This window comes from Engystomops pustulosus, chromosome 1 (genome assembly GCF_040894005.1).
Source record: "Engystomops pustulosus chromosome 1, aEngPut4.maternal, whole genome shotgun sequence".
Classification (NCBI taxonomy): domain Eukaryota; kingdom Metazoa; phylum Chordata; class Amphibia; order Anura; family Leptodactylidae; genus Engystomops; species Engystomops pustulosus.
This window is the reverse complement of record NC_092411.1, coordinates 189,061,018-189,083,301: the sequence shown is the minus strand read 5'-3', so window position 1 is coordinate 189,083,301 and position 22,284 is coordinate 189,061,018. Positions and strand designations below refer to the sequence as shown.

Sequence of the window (22,284 nt, the reverse complement as noted above, 5' to 3'; positions counted from 1 at the left end):
GTAAATTTCTACACGGTGAGGGACAGCAAGTGATTTAAACTAGGTGCACAAAATCCACCAATGGAGATGCCGGGGATTGAACCCAGGGCCTCACACATGCGAAGCGTGCGCTCTACCACTGAGCTACATCCCCACACAAGGTACTGTTTGCTGGGGGCCAGAAACATTTTTGAAAAGCGACCCAGAAGGTGTGCGCATTAAGCAGATAAGTAGTTTGTGAATTTTGGGGCTTTTTAACCAGGGGCAGAGAAGGCGGTGATGGATTGAAGCTCATTGTGCTTTACATATCAAACAAGATTTGCTGTTCTTTTGACTTGAGGAATGGATTATATTGACGGTCGGTGGAAACACATTGAAGTGTTGGGCCGATGGGAAACAGAATGGTTTTCTTCAGGTATCCAAAAGATGTGAATGGAGATGCCGGGGATTGAACCCGGGGCCTCACACATGCAAAGCGTGCGCTCTACCACTGAGCTACAACCCCTGGCCTGATGCTGCCCCTGCCTCTGTCTCTCAGGAGGTTCATTGCCCAATACTGTGGAAACAGTATGTAGCGACAAGGCAGTGTGCAATAACAACGCATTTTCAGGGAACTGCACAAGTTGCCAGTGATTAAAAGCAGGAAGTTTTCAACAGCTCCAACGTTGCTTAAACGCCTTCTTAGAGGCATAGATTTCACGGAACAACTGCAGAAGAAAAGCAGTATGGGCAGGAGTGTAAAAGCCAAAAGTGGAAATAGTGCTTGGAAAAATGAGCACAGATGGCACGAGACAGCAGAGAAATGACTGTCCCGCAAAGATGCTTACCGAGAAAAAGGAGTGAATGCTCTTGCTACTCCCATAAACAATATCGGCCATCTTGTTTTTTGTTAAAACATGTCTATTCAAGAGGCGCCTGCTCGTTTCGTTCATCAGCTTCAGGTGCTACACCAAATTGTTAGCGCTATGATGATTCAAAATCCAAACTTTACAAACTGTCTGTAATGCGACAATAAGATTTCTCCAAAAAAAGAAATAAATGAAACGGTTGTACGTTTGAAAGTGTTGGCTATGGTAGAAGCTACTGCGTGAAAAGACATACAGATGCTCTTGCTTGACGCCCGTACCTGCCATAAGCCAACAGTGCACTTGTCAAGTGAGCAGCAATTCCAAAGGCCAATGTGTTTTAAAAGGAAGCCTTTCAACGGAAGATCTGCGTAAATTTCTACACGGTGAGGGACAGCAAGTGATTTAAAGTAGGTGCACAAAATCCACCAATGGAGATGCAGGGGATTGAACCCGGGGCCTCACACATGCGAAGCGTGCGCTCTACCACTGAGCTACATCCCCACACAAGGTACTGTTTGCTGGGGGCCAGAAACATTTTTGAAAAGCGACCCAGAAGGTGTGCACATTAAGCAGATAAGTAGTTTGTGAATTTTGGGGCTTTTTAACCAGGGGCAGAGAAGGCGGTGATGGATTGAAGCTCATTGTGCTTTACATATCAAACAAGATTTGCTGTTCTTTTGACTTGAGGAATGGATTATATTGACCGTCGGTGGAAACACATTGAAGTGTTGGGCCGATGGGAAACAGAATGGTTTTCTTCAGGTATCCAAAAGATGTGAATGGAGATGCCGGGGATTGAACCCGGGGCCTCACACATGCAAAGCGTGCGCTCTACCACTGAGCTACATCCCCTGGCCTGATGCTGCCCCTGCCTCTGTCTCTCAGGAGGTTCATTGCCCAATACTGTGGAAACAGTATGTAGCGACAAGGCAGTGTGCAATAACAACGCATTTTCAGGGAACTGCACAAGTTGCCAGTGATTAAAAGCAGGAAGTTTTCAACAGCTCCAACGTTGCTTAAACGCCTTCTTAGAGGCATAGATTTCACGGAACAACTGCAGAAGAAAAGCAGTATGGGCAGGAGTGTAAAAGCCAAAAGTGGAAATAGTGCTTGGAAAAATGAGCACAGATGGCACGAGACAGCAGAGAAATGACTGTCCCGCAAAGATGCTTACCGAGAAAAAGGAGTGAATGCTCTTGCTACTCCCATAAACAATATCGGCCATCTTGTTTTTTGTTAAAACATGTCTATTCAAGAGGCGCCTGCTCGTTTCTTTCATCAGCTTCAGGTGCTACACCAAATTGTTAGCGCTATGATGATTCAAAATCCAAACTTTACAAACTGTCTGTAATGCGACAATAAGATTTCTCCAAAAAAAGAATAAATGAAACGGTTGTACGTTTGAAAGTGTTGGCTATGGTAGAAGCTACTGCGTGAAAAGACATACAGATGCTCTTGCTTGACGCCCGTACCTGCCATAAGCCAACAGTGCACTTGTCAAGTGAGCAGCAATTCCAAAGGCCAATGTGTTTTAAAAGGAAACCTTTCAACGGATGATCTGCGTAAATTTCTACACGGTGAGGGACAGCAAGTGATTTAAACTAGGTGCACAAAATCCACCAATGGAGATGCCGGGGATTGAACCCGGGGCCTCACACATGCGAAGCGTGCGCTCTACCACTGAGCTACATCCCCACACAAGGTACTGTTTGCTGGGGGCCAGAAACATTTTTGAAAAGCGACCCAGAAGGTGTGCGCATTAAGCAGATAAGTAGTTTGTGAATTTTGGGGCTTTTTAACCAGGGGCAGAGAAGGCGGTGATGGATTGAAGCTCATTGTGCTTTACATATGAAACAAGATTTGCTGTTCTTTTGACTTGAGGAATGGATTATATTGACCGTCGGTGGAAACACATTGAAGTGTTGGGCCGATGGGAAACAGAATGGTTTTCTTCAGGTATCCAAAAGATGTGAATGGAGATGCCGGGGATTGAACCCGGGGCCTCACACATGCAAAGCGTGCGCTCTACCACTGAGCTACATCCCCTGGCCTGATGCTGCCCCTGCCTCTGTTTCTCAGGAGGTTCATTGCCCAATACTGTGGAAACAGTATATAGCGACAAGGCAGTGTGCAATAACAACGCATTTTCAGGGAACTGCACAAGTTGCCAGTGATTAAAAGCAGGAAGTTTTCAACAGCACCAACGTTGCTTAAACGCCTTCTTAGAGGCATAGATTTCACGGAACAACTGCAGAAGAAAAGCAGTATGGGCAGGAGTGTAAAAGCCAAAAGTGGAAATAGTGCTTGGAAAAATGAGCACAGATGGCACGAGACAGCAGAGAAATGACTGTCCCGCAAAGATGCTTACCGAGAAAAAGGAGTGAATGCTCTTGCTACTCCCATAAACAATATCGGCCATCTTGTTTTTTGTTAAAACATGTCTATTCAAGAGGCGCCTGCTCGTTTCTTTCATCAGCTTCAGGTGCTACACCAAATTGTTAGCGCTATGATGATTCAAAATCCAAACTTTACAAACTGTCTGTAATGCGACAATAAGATTTCTCCAAAAAAAGAAATAAATGAAACGGTTGTACGTTTGAAAGTGTTGGCTATGGTAGAAGCTACTGCGTGAAAAGACATACAGATGCTCTTGCTTGAAGCCCGTACCTGCCATAAGCCAACAGTGCACTTGTCAAGTGATCAGCAATTCCAAAGGCCAATGTGTTTTAAAAGGAAGCCTTTCAACGGAAGATCTGCGTAAATTTCTACACGGTGAGGGACAGCAAGTGATTTAAACTAGGTGCACAAAATCCACCAATGGAGATGCCAGGGATTGAACCCGGGGCCTCACACATGCGAAGCGTGCGCTCTACCACTGAGCTACATCCCCACACAAGGTACTGTTTGCTGGGGGCCAGAAACATTTTTGAAAAGCGACCCAGAAGGTGTGCGCATTAAGCAGATAAGTAGTTTGTGAATTTTGGGGCTTTTTAACCAGGGGCAGAGAAGGCGGTGATGGATTGAAGCTCATTGTGCTTTACATATCAAACAAGATTTGCTGTTCTTTTGACTTGAGGAATGGATTATATTGACCGTCGGTGGAAACACATTGAAGTGTTGGGCCGATGGGAAACAGAATGGTTTTCTTCAGGTATCCAAAAGATGTGAATGGAGATGCCGGGGATTGAACCCGGGGCCTCACACATGCAAAGCGTGCGCTCTACCACTGAGCTACATCCCCTGGCCTGATGCTGCCCCTGCCTCTGTCTCTCAGGAGGTTCATTGCCCAATACTGTGGAAACAGTATGTAGCGACAAGGCAGTGTGCAATAACAACGCATTTTCAGGGAACTGCACAAGTTGCCAGTGATTAAAAGCAGGACGTTTTCAACAGCTCCAACGTTGCTTAAACGCCTTCTTAGAGGCATAGATTTCACGGAACAACTGCAGAAGAAAAGCAGTATGGGCAGGAGTGTAAAAGCCAAAAGTGGAAATAGTGCTTGGAAAAATGAGCACAGATGGCACGAGACAGCAGAGAAATGACTGTCCCGCAAAGATGCTTACCGAGAAAAAGGAGTGAATGCTCTTGCTACTCCCATAAACAATATCGGCCATCTTGTTTTTTGTTAAAGCATGTCTATTCAAGAGGCGCCTGCTCGTTTCTTTCATCAGCTTCAGGTGCTACACCAAATTGTTAGCGCTATGATGATTCAAAATCCAAACTTTACAAACTGTCTGTAATGCGACAATAAGATTTCTCCAAAAAAAGAAATAAATGAAACGGTTGTACGTTTGAAAGTGTTGGCTATGGTAGAAGCTACTGCGTGAAAAGACATACAGATGCTCTTGCTTGACGCCCGTACCTGCCATAAGCCAACAGTGCACTTGTCAAGTGAGCAGCAATTCCAAAGGCCAATGTGTTTTAAAAGGAAGCCTTTCAACGGAAGATCTGCATAAATTTCTACACGGTGAGGGACAGCAAGTGATTTAAAGTAGGTGCACAAAATCCACCAATGGAGATGCCGGGGATTGAACCCGGGGCCTCACACATGCGAAGCGTGCGCTCTACCACTGAGCTACATCCCCACACAAGGTACTGTTTGCTGGGGGCCAGAAACATTTTTGAAAAGCGACCCAGAAGGTGTGCGCATTAAGCAGATAAGTAGTTTGTGAATTTTGGGGCTTTTTAACCAGGGGCAGAGAAGGCGGTGATGGATTGAAGCTCATTGTGCTTTACATATCAAACAAGATTTGCTGTTCTTTTGACTTGAGGAATGGATTATATTGACCGTCGGTGGAAACACATTGAAGTGTTGGGCCGATGGGAAACAGAATGGTTTTCTTCAGGTATCCAAAAGATGTGAATGGAGATGCCGGGGATTGAACCCGGGGCCTCACACATGCAAAGCGTGCGCTCTACCACTGAGCTACATCCCCTGGCCTGATGCTGCTCCTGCCTCTGTTTCTCAGGAGGTTCATTGCCCAATACTGTGGAAACAGTATGTAGCGACAAGGCAGTGTGCAATAACAACGCATTTTCAGGGAACTGCACAAGTTGCCAGTGATTAAAAGCAGGAAGTTTTCAACAACTCCAACGTTGCTTAAACGCCTTCTTAGAGGCATCGATTTCACGGAACAACTGCAGAAGAAAAGCAGTATGGGCAGGAGTGTAAAAGCCAAAAGTGGAAATAGTGCTTGGAAAAATGAGCACAGATGGCACGAGACAGCAGAGAAATGACTGTCCCGCAAAGATGCTTACCGAGAAAAAGGAGTGAATGCTCTTGCTACTCCCATAAACAATATCGGCCATCTTGTTTTTTGTTAAAACATGTCTATTCAAGAGGCGCCTGCTCGTTTCTTTCATCAGCTTCAGGTGCTACACCAAATTGTTAGCGCTATGATGATTCAAAATCCAAACTTTACAAACTGTCTGTAATGCGACAATAAGATTTCTCCAAAAAAAGAAATAAATGAAACGGTTGTACGTTTGAAAGTGTTGGCTATGGTAGAAGCTACTGCGTGAAAAGACATACAGATGCTCTTGCTTGACGCCCGTACCTGCCATAAGCCAACAGTGCACTTGTCAAGTGAGCAGCAATTCCAAAGGCCAATGTGTTTTAAAAGGAAGCCTTTCAACGGAAGATCTGCGTAAATTTCTACACGGTGAGGGACAGCAAGTGATTTAAAGTAGGTGCACAAAATCCACCAATGGAGATGCCGGGGATTGAACCCGGGGCCTCACACATGCGAAGCGTGCGCTCTACCACTGAGCTACATCCCCACACAAGGTACTGTTTGCTGGGGGCCAGAAACATTTTTGAAAAGCGACCCAGAAGGTGTGCGCATTAAGCAGATAAGTAGTTTGTGAATTTTGGGGCTTTTTAACCAGGGGCAGAGAAGGCGGTGATGGATTGAAGCTCATTGTGCTTTACATATCAAACAAGATTTGCTGTTCTTTTGACTTGAGGAATGGATTATATTGACCGTCGGTGGAAACACATTGAAGTGTTGGGCCGATGGGAAACAGAATGGTTTTCTTCAGGTATCCAAAAGATGTGAATGGAGATGCCGGGGATTGAACCCGGGGCCTCACACATGCAAAGCGTGCGCTCTACCACTGAGCTACATCCCCTGGCCTGATGCTGCCCCTGCCTCTGTCTCTCAGGAGGTTCATTGCCCAATACTGTGGAAACAGTATGTAGCGACAAGGCAGTGTGCAATAACAACGCATTTTCAGGGAACTGCACAAGTTGCCAGTGATTAAAAGCAGGACGTTTTCAACAGCTCCAACGTTGCTTAAACGCCTTCTTAGAGGCATAGATTTCACGGAACAACTGCAGAAGAAAAGCAGTATGGGCAGGAGTGTAAAAGCCAAAAGTGGAAATAGTGCTTGGAAAAATGAGCACAGATGGCACGAGACAGCAGAGAAATGACTGTCCCGCAAAGATGCTTACCGAGAAAAAGGAGTGAATGCTCTTGCTACTCCCATAAACAATATCGGCCATCTTGTTTTTTGTTAAAACATGTCTATTCAAGAGGCGCCTGCTCGTTTCTTTCATCAGCTTCAGGTGCTACACCAAATTGTTAGCGCTATGATGATTCAAAATCCAAACTTTACAAACTGTCTGTAATGCGACAATAAGATTTCTCCAAAAAAAGAAATAAATGAAACGGTTGTACGTTTGAAAGTGTTGGCTATGGTAGAAGCTACTGCGTGAAAAGACATACAGATGCTCTTGCTTGACGCCCGTACCTGCCATAAGCCAACAGTGCACTTGTCAAGTGAGCAGCAATTCCAAAGGCCAATGTGTTTTAAAAGGAAGCCTTTCAACGGAAGATCTGCGTAAATTTCTACACGGTGAGGGACAGCAAGTGATTTAAACTAGGTGCACAAAATCCACCAATGGAGATGCCGGGGATTGAACCCGGGGCCTCACACATGCGAAGCGTGCGCTCTACCACTGAGCTACATCCCCACACAAGGTACTGTTTGCTGGGGGCCAGAAACATTTTTGAAAAGCGACCCAGAAGGTGTGCGCATTAAGCAGATAAGTAGTTTGTGAATTTTGGGGCTTTTTAACCAGGGGCAGAGAAGGCGGTGATGGATTGAAGCTCATTGTGCTTTACATATCAAACAAGATTTGCTGTTCTTTTGACTTGAGGAATGGATTATATTGACCGTCGGTGGAAACACATTGAAGTGTTGGGCCGATGGGAAACAGAATGGTTTTCTTCAGGTATCCAAAAGATGTGAATGGAGATGCCGGGGATTGAACCCGGGGCCTCACACATGCAAAGCGTGCGCTCTACCACTGAGCTACATCCCCTGGCCTGATGCGACCCCTGCCTCTGTTTCTCAGGAGGTTCATTGCCCAATACTGTGGAAACAGTATGTAGCGACAAGGCAGTGTGCAATAACAACGCATTTTCAGGGAACTGCACAAGTTGCCAGTGATTAAAAGCAGGAAGTTTCAACAGCTCCAACGTTGCTTAAACGCCTTCTTAGAGGCATAGATTTCACGGAACAACTGCAGAAGAAAAGCAGTATGGGCAGGAGTGTAAAAGCCAAAAGTGGAAATAGTGCTTGGAAAAATGAGCACAGATGGCACGAGACAGCAGAGAAATGACTGTCCCGCAAAGATGCTTACCGAGAAAAAGGAGTGAATGCTCTTGCTACTCCCATAAACAATATCGGCCATCTTGTTTTTTGTTAAAACATGTCTATTCAAGAGGCGCCTGCTCGTTTCTTTCATCAGCTTCAGGTGCTACACCAAATTGTTAGCGCTATGATGATTCAAAATCCAAACTTTACAAACTGTCTGTAATGCGACAATAAGATTTCTCCAAAAAAAGAAATAAATGAAACGGTTGTACGTTTGAAAGTGTTGGCTATGGTAGAAGCTACTGCGTGAAAAGACATACAGATGCTCTTGCTTGACGCCCGTACCTGCCATAAGCCAACAGTGCACTTGTCAAGTGAGCAGCAATTCCAAAGGCCAATGTGTTTTAAAAGGAAGCCTTTCAATGGAAGATCTGCGTAAATTTCTACACGGTGAGGGACAGCAAGTGATTTAAACTAGGTGCACAAAATCCACCAATGGAGATGCCGGGGATTGAACCCGGGGCCTCACACATGCGAAGCGTGCGCTCTACCACTGAGCTACATCCCCACACAAGGTACTGTTTGCTGGGGGCCAGAAACATTTTTGAAAAGCGACCCGGAAGGTGTGCGCATTAAGCAGATAAGTAGTTTGTGAATTTTGGGGCTTTTTAACCAGGGGCAGAGAAGGCGGTGATGGATTGAAGCTCATTGTGCTTTACATATCAAACAAGATTTGCTGTTCTTTTGACTTGAGGAATGGATTATATTGACCGTCGGTGGAAACACATTGAAGTGTTGGGCCGATGGGAAACAGAATGGTTTTCTTCAGGTATCCAAAAGATGTGAATGGAGATGCCGGGGATTGAACCCGGGGCCTCACACATGCAAAGCGTGCGCTCTACCACTGAGCTACATCCCCTGGCCTGATGCTGCCCCTGCCTCTGTCTCTCAGGAGGTTCATTGCCCAATACTGTGGAAACAGTATGTAGCGACAAGGCAGTGTGCAATAACAACGCATTTTCAGGGAACTGCACAAGTTGCCAGTGATTAAAAGCAGGAAGTTTTCAACAGCTCCAACGTTGCTTAAACGCCTTCTTAGAGGCATAGATTTCACGGAACAACTGCAGAAGAAAAGCAGTATGGGCAGGAGTGTAAAAGCCAAAAGTGGAAATAGTGCTTGGAAAAATGAGCACAGATGGCACGAGACAGCAGAGAAATGACTGTCCCGCAAAGATGCTTACCGAGAAAAAGGAGTGAATGCTCTTGCTACTCCCATAAACAATATCGGCCATCTTGTTTTTTGTTAAAACATGTCTATTCAAGAGGCGCCTGCTCGTTTCTTTCATCAGCTTCAGGTGCTACACCAAATTGTTAGCGCTATGATGATTCAAAATCCAAACTTTACAAACTGTCTGTAATGCGACAATAAGATTTCTCCAAAAAAAGAAATAAATGAAACGGTTGTACGTTTGAAAGTGTTGGCTATGGTAGAAGCTACTGCGTGAAAAGACATACAGATGCTCTTGCTTGACGCCCGTACCTGCCATAAGCCAACAGTGCACTTGTGAAGTGAGCAGCAATTCCAAAGGCCAATGTGTTTTAAAAGGAAGCCTTTCAACGGAAGATCTGCGTAAATTTCTACACGGTGAGGGACAGCAAGTGATTTAAACTAGGTGCACAAAATCCACCAATGGAGATGCCGGGGATTGAACCCGGGGCCTCACACATGCGAAGCGTGCGCTCTACCACTGAGCTACATCCCCACACAAGGTACTGTTTGCTGGGGGCCAGAAACATTTTTGAAAAGCGACCCAGAAGGTGTGCGCATTAAGCAGATAAGTAGTTTGTGAATTTTGGGGCTTTTTAACCAGGGGCAGAGAAGGCGGTGATGGATTGAAGCTCATTGTGCTTTACATATCAAACAAGATTTGCTGTTCTTTTGACTTGAGGAATGGATTATATTGACCGTCGGTGGAAACACATTGAAGTGTTGGGCCGATGGGAAACAGAATGGTTTTCTTCAGGTATCCAAAAGATGTGAATGGAGATGCCGGGGATTGAACCCGGGGCCTCACACATGCAAAGCGTGCGCTCTACCACTGAGCTACATCCCCTGGCCTGATGCTGCCCCTGCCTCTGTCTCTCAGGAGGTTCATTGCCCAATACTGTGGAAACAGTATATAGCGACAAGGCAGTGTGCAATAACAACGCATTTTCAGGGAACTGCACAAGTTGCCAGTGATTAAAAGCAGGAAGTTTTCAACAGCTCCAACGTTGCTTAAACGCCTTCTTAGAGGCATAGATTTCACGGAACAACTGCAGAAGAAAAGCAGTATGGGCAGGAGTGTAAAAGCCAAAAGTGGAAATAGTGCTTGGAAAAATGAGCACAGATGGCACGAGACAGCAGAGAAATGACTGTCCCGCAAAGATGCTTACCGAGAAAAAGGAGTGAATGCTCTTGCTACTCCCATAAACAATATCGGCCATCTTGTTTTTTGTTAAAACATGTCTATTCAAGAGGCGCCTGCTCGTTTCTTTCATCAGCTTCAGGTGCTACACCAAATTGTTAGCGCTATGATGATTCAAAATCCAAACTTTACAAACTGTCTGTAATGCGACAATAAGATTTCTCCAAAAAAAGAAATAAATGAAACGGTTGTACGTTTGAAAGTGTTGGCTATGGTAGAAGCTACTGCGTGAAAAGACATACAGATGCTCTTGCTTGACGCCCGTACCTGCCATAAGCCAACAGTGCACTTGTCAAGTGAGCAGCAATTCCAAAGGCCAATGTGTTTTAAAAGGAAGCCTTTCAACGGAAGATCTGCGTAAATTTCTACACGGTGAGGGACAGCAAGTGATTTAAAGTAGGTGCACAAAATCCACCAATGGAGATGCCGGGGATTGAACCCGGGGCCTCACACATGCGAAGCGTGCGCTCTACCACTGAGCTACATCCCCACACAAGGTACTGTTTGCTGGGGGCCAGAAACATTTTTGAAAAGCGACCCAGAAGGTGTGCGCATTAAGCAGATAAGTAGTTTGTGAATTTTGGGGCTTTTTAACCAGGGGCAGAGAAGGCGGTGATGGATTGAAGCTCATTGTGCTTTACATATGAAACAAGATTTGCTGTTCTTTTGACTTGAGGAATGGATTATATTGACCGTCGGTGGAAACACATTGAAGTGTTGGGCCGATGGGAAACAGAATGGTTTTCTTCAGGTATCCAAAAGATGTGAATGGAGATGCCGGGGATTGAACCCGGGGCCTCACACATGCAAAGCGTGCGCTCTACCACTGAGCTACATCCCCTGGCCTGATGCTGCCCCTGCCTCTGTCTCTCAGGAGGTTCATTGCCCAATACTGTGGAAACAGTATGTAGCGACAAGGCAGTGTGCAATAACAACGCATTTTCAGGGAACTGCACAAGTTGCCAGTGATTAAAAGCAGGAAGTTTTCAACAGCTCCAACGTTGCTTAAACGCCTTCTTAGAGGCATAGATTTCACGGAACAACTGCAGAAGAAAAGCAGTATGGGCAGGAGTGTAAAGGCCAAAAGTGGAAATAGTGCTTGGAAAAATGAGCACAGATGGCACGAGACAGCAGAGAAATGACTGTCCCGCAAAGATGCTTACCGAGAAAAAGGAGTGAATGCTCTTGCTACTCCCATAAACAATATCGGCCATCTTGTTTTTTGTTAAAACATGTCTATTCAAGAGGCGCCTGCTCGTTTCTTTCATCAGCTTCAGGTGCTACACCAAATTGTTAGCGCTATGATGATTCAAAATCCAAACTTTACAAACTGTCTGTAATGCGACAATAAGATTTCTCCAAAAAAAGAAATAAATGAAACGGTTGTACGTTTGAAAGTGTTGGCTATGGTAGAAGCTACTGCGAGAAAAGACATACAGATGCTCTTGCTTGACGCCCGTACCTGCCATAAGCCAACAGTGCACTTGTCAAGTGAGCAGCAATTCCAAAGGCCAATGTGTTTTAAAAGGAAGCCTTTCAACGGAAGATCTGCGTAAATTTCTACACGGTGAGGGACAGCAAGTGATTTAAACTAGGTGCACAAAATCCACCAATGGAGATGCCGGGGATTGAACCCGGGGCCTCACACATGCGAAGCGTGCGCTCTACCACTGAGCTACATCCCCACACAAGGTACTGTTTGCTGGGGGCCAGAAACATTTTTGAAAAGCGACCCAGAAGGTGTGCGCATTAAGCAGATAAGTAGTTTGTGAATTTTGGGGCTTTTTAACCAGGGGCAGAGAAGGCGGTGATGGATTGAAACTCATTGTGCTTTACATATGAAACAAGATTTGCTGTTCTTTTGACTTGAGGAATGGATTATATTGACCGTCGGTGGAAACACATTGAAGTGTTGGGCCGATGGGAAACAGAATGGTTTTCTTCAGGTATCCAAAAGATGTGAATGGAGATGCCGGGGATTGAACCCGGGGCCTCACACATGCAAAGCGTGCGCTCTACCACTGAGCTACATCCCCTGGCCTGATGCTGCCCCTGCCTCTGTCTCTCAGGAGGTTCATTGCCCAATACTGTGGAAACAGTATGTAGCGACAAGGCAGTGTGCAATAACAACGCATTTTCAGGGAACTGCACAAGTTGCCAGTGATTAAAAGCAGGACGTTTTCAACAGCTCCAACGTTGCTTAAACGCCTTCTTAGAGGCATAGATTTCACGGAACAACTGCAGAAGAAAAGCAGTATGGGCAGGAGTGTAAAAGCCAAAAGTGGAAATAGTGCTTGGAAAAATGAGCACAGATGGCACGAGACAGCAGAGAAATGACTGTCCCGCAAAGATGCTTACCGAGAAAAAGGAGTAAATGCTCTTGCTACTCCCATAAACAATATCGGCCATCTTGTTTTTTGTTAAAACATGTCTATTCAAGAGGCGCCTGCTCGTTTCTTTCATCAGCTTCAGGTGCTACACCAAATTGTTAGCGCTATGATGATTCAAAATCCAAACTTTACAAACTGTCTGTAATGCGACAATAAGATTTCTCCAAAAAAAGAAATAAATGAAACGGTTGTACGTTTGAAAGTGTTGGCTATGGTAGAAGCTACTGCGTGAAAAGACATACAGATGCTCTTGCTTGAAGCCCGTACCTGCCATAAGCCAAGAGTGCACTTGTCAAGTGATCAGCAATTCCAAAGGCCAATGTGTTTTAAAAGGAAGCCTTTCAACGGAAGATCTGCGTAAATTTCTACACGGTGAGGGACAGCAAGTGATTTAAACTAGGTGCACAAAATCCACCAATGGAGATGCCGGGGATTGAACCCGGGGCCTCACACATGCGAAGCGTGCGCTCTACCACTGAGCTACATCCCCACACAAGGTACTGTTTGCTGGGGGCCAGAAACATTTTTGAAAAGCGACCCAGAAGGTGTGCGCATTAAGCAGATAAGTAGTTTGTGAATTTTGGGGCTTTTTAACCAGGGGCAGAGAAGGCGGTGATGGATTGAAGCTCATTGTGCTTTACATATCAAACAAGATTTGCTGTTCTTTTGACTTGAGGAATGGATTATATTGACCGTCGGTGGAAACACATTGAAGTGTTGGGCCGATGGGAAACAGAATGGTTTTCTTCAGGTATCCAAAAGATGTGAATGGAGATGCCGGGGATTGAACCCGGGGCCTCACACATGCAAAGCGTGCGCTCTACCACTGAGCTACATCCCCTGGCCTGATGCTGCCCCTGCCTCTGTCTCTCAGGAGGTTCATTGCCCAATACTGTGGAAACAGTATATAGCGACAAGGCAGTGTGCAATAACAACGCATTTTCAGGGAACTGCACAAGTTGCCAGTGATTAAAAGCAGGAAGTTTTCAACAGCTCCAACGTTGCTTAAACGCCTTCTTAGAGGCATAGATTTCACGGAACAACTGCAGAAGAAAAGCAGTATGGGCAGGAGTGTAAAAGCCAAAAGTGGAAATAGTGCTTGGAAAAATGAGCACAGATGGCACGAGACAGCAGAGAAATGACTGTCCCGCAAAGATGCTTACCGAGAAAAAGGAGTGAATGCTCTTGCTACTCCCATAAACAATATCGGCCATCTTGTTTTTTGTTAAAACATGTCTATTCAAGAGGCGCCTGCTCGTTTCTTTCATCAGCTTCAGGTGCTACACCAAATTGTTAGCGCTATGATGATTCAAAATCCAAACTTTACAAACTGTCTGTAATGCGACAATAAGATTTCTCCAAAAAAAGAAATAAATGAAACGGTTGTACGTTTGAAAGTGTTGGCTATGGTAGAAGCTACTGCGTGAAAAGACATACAGATGCTCTTGCTTGACGCCCGTACCTGCCATAAGCCAACAGTGCACTTGTGAAGTGAGCAGCAATTCCAAAGGCCAATGTGTTTTAAAAGGAAGCCTTTCAACGGAAGATCTGCGTAAATTTCTACACGGTGAGGGACAGCAAGTGATTTAAACTAGGTGCACAAAATCCACCAATGGAGATGCCGGGGATTGAACCCGGGGCCTCACACATGCGAAGCGTGCGCTCTACCACTGAGCTACATCCCCACACAAGGTACTGTTTGCTGGGGGCCAGAAACATTTTTGAAAAGCGACCCAGAAGGTGTGCGCATTAAGCAGATAAGTAGTTTGTGAATTTTGGGGCTTTTTAACCAGGGGCAGAGAAGGCGGTGATGGATTGAAGCTCATTGTGCTTTACATATCAAACAAGATTTGCTGTTCTTTTGACTTGAGGAATGGATTATATTGACCGTCGGTGGAAACACATTGAAGTGTTGGGCCGATGGGAAACAGAATGGTTTTCTTCAGGTATCCAAAAGATGTGAATGGAGATGCCGGGGATTGAACCCGGGGCCTCACACATGCAAAGCGTGCGCTCTACCACTGAGCTACATCCCCTGGCCTGATGCTGCCCCTGCCTCTGTCTCTCAGGAGGTTCATTGCCCAATACTGTGGAAACAGTATATAGCGACAAGGCAGTGTGCAATAACAACGCATTTTCAGGGAACTGCACAAGTTGCCAGTGATTAAAAGCAGGAAGTTTTCAACAGCTCCAACGTTGCTTAAACGCCTTCTTAGAGGCATAGATTTCACGGAACAACTGCAGAAGAAAAGCAGTATGGGCAGGAGTGTAAAAGCCAAAAGTGGAAATAGTGCTTGGAAAAATGAGCACAGATGGCACGAGACAGCAGAGAAATGACTGTCCCGCAAAGATGCTTACCGAGAAAAAGGAGTGAATGCTCTTGCTACTCCCATAAACAATATCGGCCATCTTGTTTTTTGTTAAAACATGTCTATTCAAGAGGCGCCTGCTCGTTTCTTTCATCAGCTTCAGGTGCTACACCAAATTGTTAGCGCTATGATGATTCAAAATCCAAACTTTACAAACTGTCTGTAATGCGACAATAAGATTTCTCCAAAAAAAGAAATAAATGAAACGGTTGTACGTTTGAAAGTGTTGGCTATGGTAGAAGCTACTGCGTGAAAAGACATACAGATGCTCTTGCTTGACGCCCGTACCTGCCATAAGCCAACAGTGCACTTGTCAAGTGAGCAGCAATTCCAAAGGCCAATGTGTTTTAAAAGGAAGCCTTTCAACGGAAGATCTGCGTAAATTTCTACACGGTGAGGGACAGCAAGTGATTTAAAGTAGGTGCACAAAATCCACCAATGGAGATGCCGGGGATTGAACCCGGGGCCTCACACATGCGAAGCGTGCGCTCTACCACTGAGCTACATCCCCACACAAGGTACTGTTTGCTGGGGGCCAGAAACATTTTTGAAAAGCGACCCAGAAGGTGTGCGCATTAAGCAGATAAGTAGTTTGTGAATTTTGGGGCTTTTTAACCAGGGGCAGAGAAGGCGGTGATGGATTGAAGCTCATTGTGCTTTACATATGAAACAAGATTTGCTGTTCTTTTGACTTGAGGAATGGATTATATTGACCGTCGGTGGAAACACATTGAAGTGTTGGGCCGATGGGAAACAGAATGGTTTTCTTCAGGTATCCAAAAGATGTGAATGGAGATGCCGGGGATTGAACCCGGGGCCTCACACATGCAAAGCGTGCGCTCTACCACTGAGCTACATCCCCTGGCCTGATGCTGCCCCTGCCTCTGTCTCTCAGGAGGTTCATTGCCCAATACTGTGGAAACAGTATGTAGCGACAAGGCAGTGTGCAATAACAACGCATTTTCAGGGAACTGCACAAGTTGCCAGTGATTAAAAGCAGGAAGTTTTCAACAGCTCCAACGTTGCTTAAACGCCTTCTTAGAGGCATAGATTTCACGGAACAACTGCAGAAGAAAAGCAGTATGGGCAGGAGTGTAAAAGCCAAAAGTGGAAATAGTGCTTGGAAAAATGAGCACAGATGGCACGAGACAGCAGAGAAATGACTGTCCCGCAAAGATGCTTACCGAGAAAAAGGAGTGAATGCTCTTGCTACTCCCATAAACAATATCGGCCATCTTGTTTTTTGTTAAAACATGTCTATTCAAGAGGCGCCTGCTCGTTTCTTTCATCAGCTTCAGGTGCTACACCAAATTGTTAGCGCTATGATGATTCAAAATCCAAACTTTACAAACTGTCTGTAATGCGACAATAAGATTTCTCCAAAAAAAGAAATAAATGAAACGGTTGTACGTTTGAAAGTGTTGGCTATGGTAGAAGCTACTGCGAGAAAAGACATACAGATGCTCTTGCTTGACGCCCGTACCTGCCATAAGCCAACAGTGCACTTGTCAAGTGAGCAGCAATTCCAAAGGCCAATGTGTTTTAAAAGGAAGCCTTTCAACGGAAGATCTGCGTAAATTTCTACACGGTGAGGGACAGCAAGTGATTTAAACTAGGTGCACAAAATCCACCAATGGAGATGCCGGGGATTGAACCCGGGGCCTCACACATGCGAAGCGTGCGCTCTACCACTGAGCTACATCCCCACACAAGGTACTGTTTGCTGGGGGCCAGAAACATTTTTGAAAAGCGACCCAGAAGGTGTGCGCATTAAGCAGATAAGTAGTTTGTGAATTTTGGGGCTTTTTAACCAGGGGCAGAGAAGGCGGTGATGGATTGAAACTCATTGTGCTTTACATATGAAACAAGATTTGCTGTTCTTTTGACTTGAGGAATGGATTATATTGACCGTCGGTGGAAACACATTGAAGTGTTGGGCCGATGGGAAACAGAATGGTTTTCTTCAGGTATCCAAAAGATGTGAATGGAGATGCCGGGGATTGAACCCGGGGCCTCACACATGCAAAGCGTGCGCTCTACCACTGAGCTACATCCCCTGGCCTGATGCTGCCCCTGCCTCTGTCTCTCAGGAGGTTCATTGCCCAATACTGTGGAAACAGTATGTAGCGACAAGGCAGTGTGCAATAACAACGCATTTTCAGGGAACTGCACAAGTTGCCAGTGATTAAAAGCAGGACGTTTTCAACAGCTCCAACGTTGCTTAAACGCCTTCTTAGAGGCATAGATTTCACGGAACAACTGCAGAAGAAAAGCAGTATGGGCAGGAGTGTAAAAGCCAAAAGTGGAAATAGTGCTTGGAAAAATGAGCACAGATGGCACGAGACAGCAGAGAAATGACTGTCCCGCAAAGATGCTTACCGAGAAAAAGGAGTAAATGCTCTTGCTACTCCCATAAACAATATCGGCCATCTTGTTTTTTGTTAAAACATGTCTATTCAAGAGGCGCCTGCTCGTTTCTTTCATCAGCTTCAGGTGCTACACCAAATTGTTAGCGCTATGATGATTCAAAATCCAAACTTTACAAACTGTCTGTAATGCGACAATAAGATTTCTCCAAAAAAAGAAATAAATGAAACGGTTGTACGTTTGAAAGTGTTGGCTATGGTAGAAGCTACTGCGTGAAAAGACATACAGATGCTCTTGCTTGAAGCCCGTACCTGCCATAAGCCAACAGTGCACTTGTCAAGTGATCAGCAATTCCAAAGGCCAATGTGTTTTAAAAGGAAGCCTTTCAACGGAAGATCTGCGTAAATTTCTACACGGTGAGGGACAGCAAGTGATTTAAACTAGGTGCACAAAATCCACCAATGGAGATGCCGGGGATTGAACCCAGGGCCTCACACATGCGAAGCGTGCGCTCTACCACTGAGCTACATCCCCACACAAGGTACTGTTTGCTGGGGGCCAGAAACATTTTTGAAAAGCGACCCAGAAGGTGTGGGCATTAAGCAGATAAGTAGTTTGTGAATTTTGGGGCTTTTTAACCAGGGGCAGAGAAGGCGGTGATGGATTGAAGCTCATTGTGCTTTACATATCAAACAAGATTTGCTGTTCTTTTGACTTGAGGAATGGATTATATTGACCGTCGGTGGAAACACATTGAAGTGTTGGGCCGATGGGAAACAGAATGGTTTTCTTCAGGTATCCAAAAGATGTGAATGGAGATGCCGGGGATTGAACCCGGGGCCTCACACATGCAAAGCGTGCGCTCTACCACTGAGCTACATCCCCTGGCCTGATGCTGCCCCTGCCTCTGTCTCTCAGGAGGTTCATTGCCCAATACTGTGGAAACAGTATGTAGCGACAAGGCAGTGTGCAATAACAACGCATTTTCAGGGAACTGCACAAGTTGCCAGTGATTAAAAGCAGGAAGTTTTCAACAGCTCCAACGTTGCTTAAACGCCTTCTTAGAGGCATAGATTTCACGGAACAACTGCAGAAGAAAAGCAGTATGGGCAGGAGTGTAAAAGCCAAAAGTGGAAATAGTGCTTGGAAAAATGAGCACAGATGGCACGAGACAGCAGAGAAATGACTGTCCCGCAAAGATGCTTACCGAGAAAAAGGAGTGAATGCTCTTGCTACTCCCATAAACAATATCGGCCATCTTGTTTTTTGTTAAAACATGTCTATTCAAGAGGCGCCTGCTCGTTTCGTTCATCAGCTTCAGGTGCTACACCAAATTGTTAGCGCTATGATGATTCAAAATCCAAACTTTACAAACTGTCTGTAATGCGACAATAAGATTTCTCCAAAAAAAGAAATAAATGAAACGGTTGTACGTTTGAAAGTGTTGGCTATGGTAGAAGCTACTGCGTGAAAAGACATACAGATGCTCTTGCTTGACGCCCGTACCTGCCATAAGCCAACAGTGCACTTGTGAAGTGAGCAGCAATTCCAAAGGCCAATGTGTTTTAAAAGGAAGCCTTTCAACGGAAGATCTGCGTAAATTTCTACACGGTGAGGAACAGCAAGTGATTTAAAGTAGGTGCACAAAATCCACCAATGGAGATGCCGGGGATTGAACCCGGGGCCTCACACATGCGAAGCGTGCGCTCTACCACTGAGCTACATCCCCACACAAGGTACTGTTTGCTGGGGGCCAGAAACATTTTTGAAAAGCGACCCAGAAGGTGTGCGCATTAAGCAGATAAGTAGTTTGTGAATTTTGGGGCTTTTTAACCAGGGGCAGAGAAGGCGGTGATGGATTGAAGCTCATTGTGCTTTACATATCAAACAAGATTTGCTGTTCTTTTGACTTGAGGAATGGATTATATTGACCGTCGGTGGAAACACATTGAAGTGTTGGGCCGATGGGAAACAGAATGGTTTTCTTCAGGTATCCAAAAGATGTGAATGGAGATGCCGGGGATTGAACCCGAGGCCTCACACATGCAAAGCGTGCGCTCTACCACTGAGCTACATCCCCTGGCCTGATGCTGCCCCTGCCTCTGTCTCTCAGGAGGTTCATCGCCCAATACTGTGGAAACAGTATGTAGCGACAAGGCAGTGTGCAATAACAACGCATTTTCAGGGAACTGCACAAGTTGCCAGTGATTAAAAGCAGGAAGTTTTCAACAGCTCCAACGTTGCTTAAACGCCTTCTTAGAGGCATAGATTTCACGGAACAACTGCAGAAGAAAAGCAGTATGGGCAGGAGTGTAAAAGCCAAAAGTGGAAATAGTGCTTGGAAAAATGAGCACAGATGGCACGAGACAGCAGAGAAATGACTGTCCCGCAAAGATGCTTACCGAGAAAAAGGAGTGAATGCTCTTGCTACTCCCATAAACAATATCGGCCATCTTGTTTTTTGTTAAAACATGTCTATGCAAGAGGCGCCTGCTCGTTTCTTTCATCAGCTTCAGGTGCTACACCAAATTGTTAGCGCTATGATGATTCAAAATCCAAACTTTACAAACTGTCTGTAATGCGACAATAAGATTTCTCCGAAAAAAGAAATAAATGAAACGGTTGTACGTTTGAAAGTGTTGGCTATGGTAGAAGCTACTGCGTGAAAAGACATACAGATGCTCTTGCTTGACGCCCGTACCTGCCATAAGCCAACAGTGCACTTGTGAAGTGAGCAGCAATTCCAAAGGCCAATGTGTTTTAAAAGGAAGCCTTTCAACGGAAGATCTGCGTAAATTTCTACACGGTGAGGGACAGCAAGTGATTTAAACTAGGTGCACAAAATCCACCAATGGAGATGCCGGGGATTGAACCGGGGGCCTCACACATGCGAAGCGTGCGCTCTACCACTGAGCTACATCCCCACACAAGGTACTGTTTGCTGGGGGCCAGAAACATTTTTGAAAAGCGACCTAGAAGGTGTGCGCATTAAGCAGATAAGTAGTTTGTGAATTTTGGGGCTTTTTAACCAGGGGCAGAGAAGGCGGTGATGGATTGAAGCTCATTGTGCTTTACATATCAAACAAGATTTGCTGTTCTTTTGACTTGAGGAATGGATTATATTGACCGTCGGTGGAAACACATTGAAGTGTTGGGCCGATGGGAAACAGAATGGTTTTCTTCAGGTATCCAAAAGATGTGAATGGAGATGCCGGGGATTGAACCCGGGGCCTCACACATGCAAAGCGTGCGCTCTACCACTGAGCTACATCCCCTGGCCTGATGCTGCCCCTGCCTCTGTCTCTCAGGAGGTTCATTGCCCAATACTGTGGAAACAGTATGTAGCGACAAGGCAGTGTGCAATAACAACGCATTTTCAGGGAACTGCACAAGTTGCCAGTGATTAAAAGCAGGAAGTTTTCAACAGCTCCAACGTTGCTTAAACGCCTTCTTAGAGGCATAGATTTCACGGAACAACTGCAGAAGAAAAGCAGTATGGGCAGGAGTGTAAAAGCCAAAAGTGGAAATAGTGCTTGGAAAAATGAGCACAGATGGCACGAGACAGCAGAGAAATGACTGTCCCGCAAAGATGCTTACCGAGAAAAAGGAGTGAATGCTCTTGCTACTCCCATAAACAATATCGGCCATCTTGTTTTTTGTTAAAACATGTCTATTCAAGAGGCGCCTGCTCGTTTCTTTCATCAGCTTCAGGTGCTACACCAAATTGTTAGCGCTATGATGATTCAAAATCCAAACTTTACAAACTGTCTGTAATGCGACAATAAGATTTCTCCAAAAAAAGAAATAAATGAAACGGTTGTACGTTTGAAAGTGTTGGCTATGGTAGAAGCTACTGCGTGAAAAGACATACAGATGCTCTTGCTTGACGCCCGTACCTGCCATAAGCCAACAGTGCACTTGTCAAGTGAGCAGCAATTCCAAAGGCCAATGTGTTTTAAAAGGAAGCCTTTCAACGGAAGATCTGCGTAAATTTCTACACGGTGAGGGACAGCAAGTGATTTAAAGTAGGTGCACAAAATCCACCAATGGAGATGCCGGGGATTGAACCCGGGGCCTCACACATGCGAAGCGTGCGCTTTACCACTGAGCTACATCCCCACACAAGGTACTGTTTGCTGGGGGCCAGTAACATTTTTGAAAAGCGACCCAGAAGGTGTTCGCATTAAGCAGATAAGTAGTTTGTGAATTTTGGGGCTTTTTAACCAGGGGCAGAGAAGGCGGTGATGGATTGAAGCTCATTGTGCTTTACATATCAAACAAGATTTGCTGTTCTTTTGACTTGAGGAATGGATTATATTGACCGTCGGTGGAAACACATTGAAGTGTTGGGCCGATGGGAAACAGAATGGTTTTCTTCAGGTATCCAAAAGATGTGAATGGAGATGCCGGGGATTGAACCCGGGGCCTCACACATGCAAAGCGTGCGCTCTACCACTGAGCTACATCCCCTGGCCTGATGCTGTCCCTGCCTCTGTCTCTCAGGAGGTTCATCGCCCAATACTGTGGAAACAGTATGTAGCGACAAGGCAGTGTGCAATAACAACGCATTTTCAGGGAACTGCACAAGTTGCCAGTGATTAAAAGCAGGAAGTTTTCAACAGCTCCAACGTTGCTTAAACGCCTTCTTAGAGGCATAGATTTCACGGAACAACTGCAGAAGAAAAGCAGTATGGGCAGGAGTGTAAAAGCCAAAAGTGGAAATAGTGCTTGGAAAAATGAGCACAGATGGCACGAGACAGCA

The 22,284-nt window shown here is 45.4% G+C and overlaps 38 non-coding genes across 38 annotated transcripts; all 38 read right to left on the bottom strand.

Moving 5' to 3' along the window:
• Positions 1 to 61: 61 nt before the first annotated feature.
• TRNAA-CGC (transfer RNA alanine (anticodon CGC)) lies at positions 62 to 133 on the bottom strand. Its single transcript has one exon. It is a non-coding gene; the product is annotated as a tRNA-Ala (tRNA).
• Positions 134 to 412: 279 nt separating this feature from the next.
• TRNAA-UGC (transfer RNA alanine (anticodon UGC)) lies at positions 413 to 484 on the bottom strand. Its single transcript has one exon. It is a non-coding gene; the product is annotated as a tRNA-Ala (tRNA).
• Positions 485 to 1,256: 772 nt separating this feature from the next.
• TRNAA-CGC (transfer RNA alanine (anticodon CGC)) lies at positions 1,257 to 1,328 on the bottom strand. The gene has a single exon. It is a non-coding gene; the product is annotated as a tRNA-Ala (tRNA).
• A 279-nt stretch (positions 1,329 to 1,607) lies between these two features.
• On the bottom strand, positions 1,608 to 1,679 carry TRNAA-UGC (transfer RNA alanine (anticodon UGC)). The gene has a single exon. It is a non-coding gene; the product is annotated as a tRNA-Ala (tRNA).
• A 771-nt stretch (positions 1,680 to 2,450) lies between these two features.
• Positions 2,451 to 2,522, bottom strand: TRNAA-CGC (transfer RNA alanine (anticodon CGC)). The gene has a single exon. It is a non-coding gene; the product is annotated as a tRNA-Ala (tRNA).
• A 279-nt stretch (positions 2,523 to 2,801) lies between these two features.
• Positions 2,802 to 2,873, bottom strand: TRNAA-UGC (transfer RNA alanine (anticodon UGC)). The gene has a single exon. It is a non-coding gene; the product is annotated as a tRNA-Ala (tRNA).
• A 772-nt stretch (positions 2,874 to 3,645) lies between these two features.
• On the bottom strand, positions 3,646 to 3,717 carry TRNAA-CGC (transfer RNA alanine (anticodon CGC)). The gene has a single exon. It is a non-coding gene; the product is annotated as a tRNA-Ala (tRNA).
• Positions 3,718 to 3,996: 279 nt separating this feature from the next.
• TRNAA-UGC (transfer RNA alanine (anticodon UGC)) lies at positions 3,997 to 4,068 on the bottom strand. Its single transcript has one exon. It is a non-coding gene; the product is annotated as a tRNA-Ala (tRNA).
• A 772-nt stretch (positions 4,069 to 4,840) lies between these two features.
• On the bottom strand, positions 4,841 to 4,912 carry TRNAA-CGC (transfer RNA alanine (anticodon CGC)). Its single transcript has one exon. It is a non-coding gene; the product is annotated as a tRNA-Ala (tRNA).
• A 279-nt stretch (positions 4,913 to 5,191) lies between these two features.
• TRNAA-UGC (transfer RNA alanine (anticodon UGC)) lies at positions 5,192 to 5,263 on the bottom strand. The gene has a single exon. It is a non-coding gene; the product is annotated as a tRNA-Ala (tRNA).
• A 772-nt stretch (positions 5,264 to 6,035) lies between these two features.
• TRNAA-CGC (transfer RNA alanine (anticodon CGC)) lies at positions 6,036 to 6,107 on the bottom strand. Its single transcript has one exon. It is a non-coding gene; the product is annotated as a tRNA-Ala (tRNA).
• A 279-nt stretch (positions 6,108 to 6,386) lies between these two features.
• On the bottom strand, positions 6,387 to 6,458 carry TRNAA-UGC (transfer RNA alanine (anticodon UGC)). The gene has a single exon. It is a non-coding gene; the product is annotated as a tRNA-Ala (tRNA).
• Positions 6,459 to 7,230: 772 nt separating this feature from the next.
• Positions 7,231 to 7,302, bottom strand: TRNAA-CGC (transfer RNA alanine (anticodon CGC)). Its single transcript has one exon. It is a non-coding gene; the product is annotated as a tRNA-Ala (tRNA).
• A 279-nt stretch (positions 7,303 to 7,581) lies between these two features.
• On the bottom strand, positions 7,582 to 7,653 carry TRNAA-UGC (transfer RNA alanine (anticodon UGC)). The gene has a single exon. It is a non-coding gene; the product is annotated as a tRNA-Ala (tRNA).
• Positions 7,654 to 8,424: 771 nt separating this feature from the next.
• On the bottom strand, positions 8,425 to 8,496 carry TRNAA-CGC (transfer RNA alanine (anticodon CGC)). Its single transcript has one exon. It is a non-coding gene; the product is annotated as a tRNA-Ala (tRNA).
• Positions 8,497 to 8,775: 279 nt separating this feature from the next.
• Positions 8,776 to 8,847, bottom strand: TRNAA-UGC (transfer RNA alanine (anticodon UGC)). Its single transcript has one exon. It is a non-coding gene; the product is annotated as a tRNA-Ala (tRNA).
• A 772-nt stretch (positions 8,848 to 9,619) lies between these two features.
• Positions 9,620 to 9,691, bottom strand: TRNAA-CGC (transfer RNA alanine (anticodon CGC)). Its single transcript has one exon. It is a non-coding gene; the product is annotated as a tRNA-Ala (tRNA).
• A 279-nt stretch (positions 9,692 to 9,970) lies between these two features.
• Positions 9,971 to 10,042, bottom strand: TRNAA-UGC (transfer RNA alanine (anticodon UGC)). Its single transcript has one exon. It is a non-coding gene; the product is annotated as a tRNA-Ala (tRNA).
• A 772-nt stretch (positions 10,043 to 10,814) lies between these two features.
• On the bottom strand, positions 10,815 to 10,886 carry TRNAA-CGC (transfer RNA alanine (anticodon CGC)). Its single transcript has one exon. It is a non-coding gene; the product is annotated as a tRNA-Ala (tRNA).
• A 279-nt stretch (positions 10,887 to 11,165) lies between these two features.
• Positions 11,166 to 11,237, bottom strand: TRNAA-UGC (transfer RNA alanine (anticodon UGC)). The gene has a single exon. It is a non-coding gene; the product is annotated as a tRNA-Ala (tRNA).
• Positions 11,238 to 12,009: 772 nt separating this feature from the next.
• Positions 12,010 to 12,081, bottom strand: TRNAA-CGC (transfer RNA alanine (anticodon CGC)). Its single transcript has one exon. It is a non-coding gene; the product is annotated as a tRNA-Ala (tRNA).
• Positions 12,082 to 12,360: 279 nt separating this feature from the next.
• TRNAA-UGC (transfer RNA alanine (anticodon UGC)) lies at positions 12,361 to 12,432 on the bottom strand. Its single transcript has one exon. It is a non-coding gene; the product is annotated as a tRNA-Ala (tRNA).
• A 772-nt stretch (positions 12,433 to 13,204) lies between these two features.
• On the bottom strand, positions 13,205 to 13,276 carry TRNAA-CGC (transfer RNA alanine (anticodon CGC)). Its single transcript has one exon. It is a non-coding gene; the product is annotated as a tRNA-Ala (tRNA).
• Positions 13,277 to 13,555: 279 nt separating this feature from the next.
• TRNAA-UGC (transfer RNA alanine (anticodon UGC)) lies at positions 13,556 to 13,627 on the bottom strand. Its single transcript has one exon. It is a non-coding gene; the product is annotated as a tRNA-Ala (tRNA).
• A 772-nt stretch (positions 13,628 to 14,399) lies between these two features.
• On the bottom strand, positions 14,400 to 14,471 carry TRNAA-CGC (transfer RNA alanine (anticodon CGC)). The gene has a single exon. It is a non-coding gene; the product is annotated as a tRNA-Ala (tRNA).
• A 279-nt stretch (positions 14,472 to 14,750) lies between these two features.
• On the bottom strand, positions 14,751 to 14,822 carry TRNAA-UGC (transfer RNA alanine (anticodon UGC)). The gene has a single exon. It is a non-coding gene; the product is annotated as a tRNA-Ala (tRNA).
• A 772-nt stretch (positions 14,823 to 15,594) lies between these two features.
• On the bottom strand, positions 15,595 to 15,666 carry TRNAA-CGC (transfer RNA alanine (anticodon CGC)). Its single transcript has one exon. It is a non-coding gene; the product is annotated as a tRNA-Ala (tRNA).
• Positions 15,667 to 15,945: 279 nt separating this feature from the next.
• On the bottom strand, positions 15,946 to 16,017 carry TRNAA-UGC (transfer RNA alanine (anticodon UGC)). The gene has a single exon. It is a non-coding gene; the product is annotated as a tRNA-Ala (tRNA).
• A 772-nt stretch (positions 16,018 to 16,789) lies between these two features.
• Positions 16,790 to 16,861, bottom strand: TRNAA-CGC (transfer RNA alanine (anticodon CGC)). The gene has a single exon. It is a non-coding gene; the product is annotated as a tRNA-Ala (tRNA).
• Positions 16,862 to 17,140: 279 nt separating this feature from the next.
• TRNAA-UGC (transfer RNA alanine (anticodon UGC)) lies at positions 17,141 to 17,212 on the bottom strand. Its single transcript has one exon. It is a non-coding gene; the product is annotated as a tRNA-Ala (tRNA).
• A 772-nt stretch (positions 17,213 to 17,984) lies between these two features.
• Positions 17,985 to 18,056, bottom strand: TRNAA-CGC (transfer RNA alanine (anticodon CGC)). Its single transcript has one exon. It is a non-coding gene; the product is annotated as a tRNA-Ala (tRNA).
• Positions 18,057 to 18,335: 279 nt separating this feature from the next.
• On the bottom strand, positions 18,336 to 18,407 carry TRNAA-UGC (transfer RNA alanine (anticodon UGC)). Its single transcript has one exon. It is a non-coding gene; the product is annotated as a tRNA-Ala (tRNA).
• A 772-nt stretch (positions 18,408 to 19,179) lies between these two features.
• On the bottom strand, positions 19,180 to 19,251 carry TRNAA-CGC (transfer RNA alanine (anticodon CGC)). The gene has a single exon. It is a non-coding gene; the product is annotated as a tRNA-Ala (tRNA).
• A 279-nt stretch (positions 19,252 to 19,530) lies between these two features.
• On the bottom strand, positions 19,531 to 19,602 carry TRNAA-UGC (transfer RNA alanine (anticodon UGC)). The gene has a single exon. It is a non-coding gene; the product is annotated as a tRNA-Ala (tRNA).
• Positions 19,603 to 20,374: 772 nt separating this feature from the next.
• TRNAA-CGC (transfer RNA alanine (anticodon CGC)) lies at positions 20,375 to 20,446 on the bottom strand. Its single transcript has one exon. It is a non-coding gene; the product is annotated as a tRNA-Ala (tRNA).
• A 279-nt stretch (positions 20,447 to 20,725) lies between these two features.
• TRNAA-UGC (transfer RNA alanine (anticodon UGC)) lies at positions 20,726 to 20,797 on the bottom strand. Its single transcript has one exon. It is a non-coding gene; the product is annotated as a tRNA-Ala (tRNA).
• A 772-nt stretch (positions 20,798 to 21,569) lies between these two features.
• Positions 21,570 to 21,641, bottom strand: TRNAA-CGC (transfer RNA alanine (anticodon CGC)). The gene has a single exon. It is a non-coding gene; the product is annotated as a tRNA-Ala (tRNA).
• A 279-nt stretch (positions 21,642 to 21,920) lies between these two features.
• On the bottom strand, positions 21,921 to 21,992 carry TRNAA-UGC (transfer RNA alanine (anticodon UGC)). Its single transcript has one exon. It is a non-coding gene; the product is annotated as a tRNA-Ala (tRNA).
• Positions 21,993 to 22,284: the final 292 nt, after the last annotated feature.